The sequence below is a fragment of the Dendropsophus ebraccatus genome, chromosome 3 (genome assembly GCF_027789765.1).
Source record: "Dendropsophus ebraccatus isolate aDenEbr1 chromosome 3, aDenEbr1.pat, whole genome shotgun sequence".
Taxonomy (NCBI): domain Eukaryota; kingdom Metazoa; phylum Chordata; class Amphibia; order Anura; family Hylidae; genus Dendropsophus; species Dendropsophus ebraccatus.
This window is the reverse complement of record NC_091456.1, coordinates 169460924-169468609: the sequence shown is the minus strand read 5'-3', so window position 1 is coordinate 169468609 and position 7686 is coordinate 169460924.

Below are 7686 nucleotides of genomic sequence, written 5' to 3'. Positions count from 1 at the left end.
GCCCCCTAATAAATGGCCCCCTCTCCCCCTATGTTGTCCCCCCCCCTTATAGATGGCCCCCTCCCCCCTATGTTGTCCCCCCACTTATAGATGGCCCCTTCTCCCCCCCCCTTATAGATGGCCCCCTCTCTCCCCCCTTCCCTTATAGATGGCACCCTCTCTCTCCACCCTCCCTTATAGATGGCCCCCTCTCCCCCCTTATAGATTGCCCCCTCTCCCCCCTTATAGATGGCCCCCCTTCCCCACCCCTTATAGATGGCCCCTTCTCCCTCCCCTCCCCGTATAGATGGCCCCTTCTCCCTCCCCTCCCCTTACAGATGATCCCCTCTCTCTTCTCCCCCCTCCCTTATAGATGGCCCCCTTCCTCTTCTTCCCCCTTCCTTATAGATGGCCCCCTCTTTCTTCTCCCCCTGTCACTTATAGATGGCCCCTCTCTCTTCTCCCCCTGTCCCTTATAAATGGTCCCCTCTCTCTTCTCCCCCTTCCTTATAAATGGCCCCCTCTCTCTTCTCCCCCCTCCCTTACAGATGACCCCCTCTCTCTTCTCCCCCTTTCCTTATAGATGACCCCCTCTCTCTTCTCCCCCTTTCCTTATAAATGGCCCCCTCTCTTCTCCCCCTCCCATACAGATGGCCCCCTCTCTCTTCTCCCCCCTCCCTTACAGATGACCCCCTCTCTCTTCTCCCCCTTTCCTTATAGATGGCCCCCTCTCTTCTCCCCCCCCTCCTATATAGATGGCCCCCTCTCTCTTCTCCCCCTGTCCCTTATAGATGGCTCCCTCTCTCTTCCCCCCCCCCCTCCTATATAGATGGCCCCCTCTCACTTCTCCCCCCTCCCTTATGGATGGCCCCCTCTCTCTTTTCCCCCTGTCCCTTATAGATGGCTCCCTCTCTCTTCTCCCCCTATCCCTTATAGATGGCCCCCGGTCACCGCAGCCCTTCCCACTCCTGTCACCTCTTATCACCGGAGCTGCACGGCCCGCTCCGGTCACTGCTGCCCGCTCCTGTCACCTGTCACCGGAGCCCGCACAGCCCGCTCCGATTACTTGTCACTGGAGCCCGCACGGCCCGCTCCGGTCACCTTTCACAGGAGCCCGCACCGGTCACTGCAGCCCGCTAATGCCCGCTCCTGTCACCGGAGCCCGCACGGCCTGCTCCAGTCACTGCAGCCCACTCCTGATGTGCTTCTCTAATCTAATCAACGTGAAGGAGCATGGGGCCGCTGCGGCCGGCTGTGGTGCACGTACAACGTGCGCTCCACGGCCGGCCGCAGCGGCCTCACACTCCTACTCCAAATTGATTGGATGAGCACATTAGGAGCGGGCTGCAGTGACCGGAGCGGGCCGTGCAGGCTGCGGTGACCTGGTCGGGCCGGGACAAGAGAGAAGGGCTGCGGCGGTGATTTTTTTTTTTTTTTTTTTTTTAAATAATATTTTTTTTTATTATGCAGCCCGGGCGGCCCACGGACTGGTAATCTGGCCAGCCCAGTGGGCATTTGCCCGGCTCGCCAGATTACCAGTCCGGGCCTGCCGACAGACGTAAAAGCCCAGGGAGAGCAGACTGTGCCAGCAGTGCGACTAGAAAGCCTTGGAGGATGAGGCCCACTTCCTGCTACACTGCCCCAAATACTCAGCAGTGAGGGACACTCACTTCAGGAGACTCTCCAATCTCCTTCCAGGCTTCTCCACCATGGAGGAGTAAGAGAAACTACCCATCCTGCTGGGGGAAGAAGAGACCACAGCAACTATAGCGGCACAATACGTTACTGCCAGCCATAGACTAAGAGGAGCGTGATACGTCATGGACTCCAACTAGCTGACCCCCGGTATCCCCCCCCATTCCGCCACCTACAATATACCACAGACTTCCGTCCCTACCCCCCATCCCTAAGCATCTTCCCTACTCATCCCCCAAAAATCTCCTGTTTGCTTTGGCAATGCTAATGTTATTTAGACCTGCCAATAAAGCTGATTTGACTTGATTTGATTTAGATAGATAAATAAATAAATAAATAGATAGAAGATGAATAGACAGATAGATAGAAGATAGATAATAGATGATAGATAGATAGAAGATAGGAGATAGATAGATAAAAGATGATAGATAGATAGATAGATAGATAGATAGATAGATAGATAGAAGATAGGAGATAGATAGATAGGAGATAGATATGGTGCGTTTACACGTAATGATTATCGTGCGAATTTGCGCTATAACGATCGATCGTGTAAACGCAGCGAACGATCAAACGAGGAACGAGACATCGTTCGCGAAAAATTTGCCGATCATTCCGTGTAAACAGTTGTCGCGCGATAGTCCGGCCGCCCGCCGCCCGGCCCCCCGCTCATCTGCAGCCCCCTGCGCCGGCTCGATCGCCACCCCCACCGCTCTCATCGCCGCCGCCGCTCTTCAGTGCACTGATTGGCTGAAGAGGAGCCGTTTGAAATTCCCGGCTCCCCTCTTCAGCCAATCAGTGCACTGAAGAGCGGAGCCGGGGATGTCTGAAGACCTGCTGCGCGGAGCAGGTAACGTATGGCCGCGGGCTGGCGGGGGCGATTGGAGTGGCGACGGCGGTGGGGGGGGGGTGGTGATCGGAGCGGCGGCGGCGGGGGCGACTGGAGCGGCAGCGGCGGGTGGCGATGAGAGCGGCGGCGGCGATGAGAGCGGCGGGGGCGGCGATGAGAGCGGCGGGGGTGGCGATCGAGCCACCGCAGGGGGCCAGACTGCAAGCGGGGGGCCGGGCTGCGGGCGGGCCGGGCTGCGGGCGCGCGATCGCAAAACGATTTTTCCGTACGATATATCGTACCGTCTAAACGCTGATCGTTATGAAAAAAAAACTTTACTCCGACATCGTTAATCGTACGATCGGGCCAATTATCGTTTCGTGTAAACGCACCAATAGATAGATAGATGATAGCTAGATTGATATTTAGATAAATAGATAGATATGGGATAGAATAGAGAATTTCCCAGGAATGTTACTTAAGAAAATAATTGTTGTGCATTCATTCCGTTCCATATATATATGTACATCATGTCCTTTGACCAATATTAGCACATACTGTACATTCCCTGGAGGAATAAAGAGATTAACCTGAAGTTCTGTGTGAAATTTCTTTTCCTGCTCCATATACAATGAAGCACATATGTGATGAAAATACAATTAAGTGCAAAAGATAGTAATCAAGACATAATTGAGTGTCAAAAACATTGCATGAACCAGGTGTAAATAACACACATCTTATGAGGAAATCAATTCCATATATATAGTATAAAACATTATAAAAATCGTGAATCAAAAGTGGATCGGGTGTATAATGTGTAAAATCATATAATTACTCTTAAATCAACTAACTGATCACCTGATGCATAATGCCCGCTCCCGTAGGACTAGAAGTCACAGAATAGCGAGTCGCCAAGCTGCACGATACTGTGGAACGCAAATCCAGGAAGTACGCAACAGCGTGCGTGTCAGTATGCATAGCGCATGCGTGAGGTCAGCCTGCACCTCACGCGAGAGGACATAATAGCCAGAAAGGATAACCAATATGGGGCCACATAATAAAATAAAAAAAGAAAGAAAATAAATTAAAATAAATACCCATATGTAAGCATATTGAGAGAAATAACTAGTTCATTCGGTCAGTAGAGACCAATGGAGTACACAGCAAAGTCTCATGCATATCACTCAGTGTGCGTTCACACTAAGCCAGGATCGTCCCCAGAGCTCTGTCTATCAATCCCCAGAGCTCTATCTCTATCTATCTATCTATCTATCTATCTATCTATCTATCTATCTATCTATCTCCTATCTATCTATCTATCTATCTATCTATCTATCTATCTATCTCCTATCTATCTATCTATCTCCTATCTATCTATCTCCTATCTATCTATCTATCTATCTATCTATCTATCTATCTATCTATCTCCTATCTATCTATCTCCTATCTATCTATCTATCTATCTATCTATCTATCTATCTATCTCCTATCTATCTATCTATCTATCTATCTATCTATCTCCTATCTATCTATCTATCTATCTATCTATCTATCTATCTATCTATCTATCTCCTATCTATCTATCTCCTATCTATCTCCTATCTATCTATCTATCTCCTATCTATCTATCTATCTATCTATCTATCTATCTATCTATCTCCTATCTATCTATCTATCTATCTATCTATCTATCTATCTATCTATCTCCTATCTATCTATCTATCTCCTATCTATCTATCTCCTATCTATCTATCTAGAAATCCAAACAATAAACAATGTCCAGCAGCACTTCAAGTGAAAAAAATCTTCAGTGGTTTATTCCATAAAAATCATACAAAATTCAAGTGCAGCACAGCAAATAAACAGGGATATGATGCGACGTTTCGGTGGCCTCCGCCACCTTTTTCAAGCATACCCATTCAGTGAACAACTTCCTTTTTATACATGTGTGTGAAATTAACACGCCTACTAATTAGTTCATGCAAATGTTGTGCAAACTCTTTACTAGTGATCCACCCCCAGTGGCTAAGGTACGCCTCCTCTAGTCTGGCGTACTACAATTAAAAATAAAATTCATTATATGTAATCCATATCGTGAAAAAATCATTTAAATAGTAAAATATAGTGCTCTCCAATTAGTGTTAGCAATCTGTTAAAAAAAGCTTGAATATAGGTTGCAGAGTATTTCATGCTTAGTTACAGAGATAGCTTCAAATGCCGCGGCGTCTGAACTCACCACCTCAACTAAATCGGACTTCGGGAATAACTCCCTGATCCATGACCACAGAATCGTGATTAAACCAGCTGATAAAGGTGGTGCGATAGTGGTCATGGACAGGGAGTTATACATGGAAGAAGCCCATAGACAACTACAAGACACAACAGTATACAAACCTCTAAGTAGTGACCCAAAATTTAAAATAGCCAAAATGATTGAAAATATTGTGAATGAAGGTGTGAATAATGATGTCATTGATGAGAAAATGAGTGAATACTTAATTGTTAAGTTTCCTAAGACACCACAACTTTATTTCTTACCTAAGATACATAAACACCTCACTAGACCACCAGGGCGACCAATTGTATCGGGACGCGACTCGATTTTCAGTCGTGTCTCAATATTCTTGGATAAGGTCCTTAGACCATTAGTTATGAAGGCTAAATCATATGTAAAAGATACTACACATTTTTTGAGAGAAATAAAAGATCTCAAGGTTCCAGACACAGCAATACTGGTGACCATGGATATAACAAGCTTATATACCTCTATTGAACAAACGATGGGTTTAAGAGCAATAGATAAAGCCATAGAAGAATTGTCTTTGAAGAGTAAAGAGAAATATTTTATTATGCAATTATTGGAAATTGTTTTATCGTATAATTATTTCATTTTTGATGGTAAATGGTACATGCAGACAAGGGGAGTGGCTATGGGTGCGAACGCAGCACCTACGTATGCAAATATAGTTGTCACTCAATTAGAAGAACACTGTATATACAATACAACACACTTCCATCAAGTACTTACCTGGAAACGCTTTATCGATGACGTGTTTATGATATGGACGGGTGAGATGAGTGCACTGCAGGAATTCATGAAGTATCTAAACACAATAGACAACACGATCAAATTCACTATGACATGTGACATGACATCTATCCATTATTTGGATGTGACTGTGACCAAACAAAATGACAAACTGACAACAAAACTGTATGTGAAAGACACAGACTGTAATAATATTTTACAATACCAAAGTTGTCATCCACCAAAAATGAAGGATTCACTCCCAAAAAGTCAGATGCTTAGGGCATTTAGAATAACAGAACAAGCTGAGGATTTACAGAAATCCCTTAATGTAATGTCTAAACAATTTCAGGACAGGGGTTACCCGCATAGGGTCATACAACAAAGTAGAGAAGAGGTGACACAATTAGATAGAAGGAAATTATTAGAAGAACAACCTAAACAGCAAAAGATACAAAGAATTCCATTCATCACAACTTATACACATTTTTCTCCTAAAATCACAAGAATTGTCAATAAATACTGGTATATTATCAGGGATACTTACCCACAGGTTCCTGAGTTCCAGACACCCCCGCTGAATTCCTATAGACGAGTGCCAAATCTGAGAGACAGGATAGTAAGAACTGACGTGAGTAAAAAAAGTGTAACACAAACTTCGTTGACACAAAAGAAAAAAACAGGTTCATACCCTTGCTTAAATTGTATTAATTGTAAATACATGGTAAAGGGACCAAAATTTATACATCCCCAGACTGGCTTGGAATATAATATTAATCATTACTTGACGTGTAACTCGGATTGGGTAGTGTACATATTGTGGTGCCCGTGCAACAAAATCTATGTTGGCGAAACTAGTTATGATTTTAAAACTAGGATGAACCAGCATCGATACACAATAAGATCTAAAAAACAAGACTTACCAGTTTCCAAACATTTCTCTGATGCAGGACACAATGAAAGGGATCTGAAGTGCATGATTGTGGACCGTATTCCACCATTGGAAAAAGGTGGTGATAGAATTCTAATATTGAAGAAGAGAGAATTAAAATGGATTTTTGACACTGAAGCATTGGGACCTTGGGGCCTTAATGTAGAATATAAAACTAGTAAATATGTAAGAAGGTGAACAATTCCCCATATGATCCCAAATTGAATGTCTTCTCCAGTAGTATTTATATCTGTAACAACTTCTGAGTATTTATCATTAATTTTTTCTTTCTTATTTTCTCATAGATAAGAATTTTCACTTGTTAACCCTGGCAGATGAACTCACCACCACTAGGACGGGAAAAGAAGTGTAACAGCCTCTTAAGCAGTGTTTACATGGACCGGAGGGACGTGCGTTTTTGCTTGTATTAATCGTATGCAACAGCCTGGAGAGGCTTATTCGGCCGGGATAGATGTGGACGTCGAGAACCAGATGGATGTCAACCTTAGTAGCGGTCTGCTGCAGGGAAGATTTCCGAGGTTATTCGTCCTGAACATGCTACCTGTGCCAAACGATAGTGTAACTATTTGCATGTATGAGTATGTCCCCTGGATGGTCCGTAGTAATACTGAGAATGATTATCGTTATATAATTATATGGACTTTCACCCTGCTATTTATTCCCGAAGTCCGATTTAGTTGAGGTGGTGAGTTCAGACGCCGCGGCATTTGAAGCTATCTCTGTAACTAAGCATGAAATACTCTGCAACCTATATTCAAGCTTTTTTTAACAGATTGCTAACACTAATTGGAGAGCACTATATTTTACTATTTAAATGATTTTTTCACGATATGGATTACATATAATGAATTTTATTTTTAATTGTAGTACGCCAGACTAGAGGAGGCGTACCTTAGCCACTGGGGGTGGATCACTAGTAAAGAGTTTGCACAACATTTGCATGAACTAATTAGTAGGCGTGTTAATTTCACACACATGTATAAAAAGGAAGTTGTTCACTGAATGGGTATGCTTGAAAAAGGTGGCGGAGGCCACCGAAACGTCGCATCATATCCCTGTTTATTTGCTGTGCTGCACTTGAATTTTGTATGATTTTTATGGAATAAACCACTGAAGATTTTTTTCACTTGAAGTGCTGCTGGACATTGTTTATTGTTTAGCTATTGGTATCGTGGGTCAGATACAATCCAGCTGGCACTCGGA